Raw genomic sequence first — 1,235 nt, 5'->3', positions numbered from 1 at the left:
TCAGGGCGGATCCATAATGGGAGTGCGCAATCAGTATTGACGTTAGGTTACACTGACACTCATCAATAATTAACATTTATCTGCATGCCGGGTGTGAACCCATTCTGATCCAATACCAGGGGATTGTCTACTGGAGTTAGAAGCGACAGATTTTTGCTGATGAACAAGTGTCAGGAATGTCTTATGTTCCCAAAACCTCCTGAGCTGAGACTATGACATATCAACCTCGACTGACACAGGGACTTCACTGACCAGGCATTTAAGTTGTAACCATTTTAACTCATTTCATTACTTATCATGTGGAATGAAAAAGACAGCACTCACCCGTTGTGGAACTGGCAGTTGAACCCGGTGTGGTGGTTATCCCTGTTGTTGTCATTGTTTGTTCTGAAGTGAAACAAATGCAATCACATTCAATACGCCCAAGTTGGAAGAGGACAGTATTATGCAAATGTCAGCATCACAGAAACACAGACATATCCAGTGCCAGGTACTCCCAGAGCTGCTGTGATTTGGATGTGCTCGAGCACTCACTGGTGCCTGCCGCCTTTCGTATTTTAGTTTTGAACTGAAGACTTTGCTCCGCGAGGATGGAGGTATTCATTTGTCAGAAATGCCCTGATAAAGAACTAAGGTAACAATATCATTGCCCACTCAGGCCTCGCTATTCCACACTGAAGGAATTCCTCACTCACCTCTTGTCGAAGCACTGGTAGAGCCAGTTGTAGTTGGTGGTACAGATGTGGTTGTTTCTTCTGAAATGTATGAATGATATTCAAAATCACCAGATGCCAACTTAGTTTAGACTCCACTCTTGTCATTTTAATCAGAAAGGTAAAGTGACCTGAGTTGCAGAGATTTTACGACAATCTAATCAATGTTCATTTCCATGGCACCACAGGAATGTGAAATGGACAAGAGTTTTGATGAAAATATGGACATAATTTCACTGACAAAGAACTAAGATGAAACTGTCATTTCCCTCTCAGATTTGAAGCTATGAAGGTAATCTGATGTGAAAATACATTGTAATGTAATGTGAAAGGGGATGTTACTCACCAGTTGTGGAACTGGCAGTAGATCCACTTGTGATGGTTGTTAGTGTTGTAGCTGTTAATTCTTTTGAAGAAAATGGAATGCATTCACAATCATTACATCCAATTAGAATGGAATAGGTTGTGGAGGATTTACATTTACATTTAACTTACATTTCAATTTCATTTACATTTCATTTC

The 1,235-nt window shown here is 40.4% G+C and overlaps 1 long non-coding RNA gene across 1 annotated transcript; it reads right to left on the bottom strand.

Annotated features, from left to right (window-relative positions):
• Positions 1-324: 324 nt before the first annotated feature.
• LOC122544976 lies at positions 325-1,148 on the bottom strand. Its single transcript, XR_006310478.1, has 3 exons — positions 1,060-1,148; positions 696-755; positions 325-387 (listed from the first exon to the last, which is right to left on the bottom strand). It is a non-coding gene; the product is annotated as an uncharacterized LOC122544976 (long non-coding RNA).
• Between the last annotated feature and the right edge of the window lie 87 nt (positions 1,149-1,235).

This window comes from Chiloscyllium plagiosum, unplaced genomic scaffold, assembly GCF_004010195.1.
Source record: "Chiloscyllium plagiosum isolate BGI_BamShark_2017 unplaced genomic scaffold, ASM401019v2 scaf_54365, whole genome shotgun sequence".
Taxonomy (NCBI): Eukaryota; Metazoa; Chordata; class Chondrichthyes; order Orectolobiformes; family Hemiscylliidae; genus Chiloscyllium; species Chiloscyllium plagiosum.
Note: the sequence above shows the minus strand (reverse complement) of the source record. Positions and strands in the feature narration are given on the sequence as shown.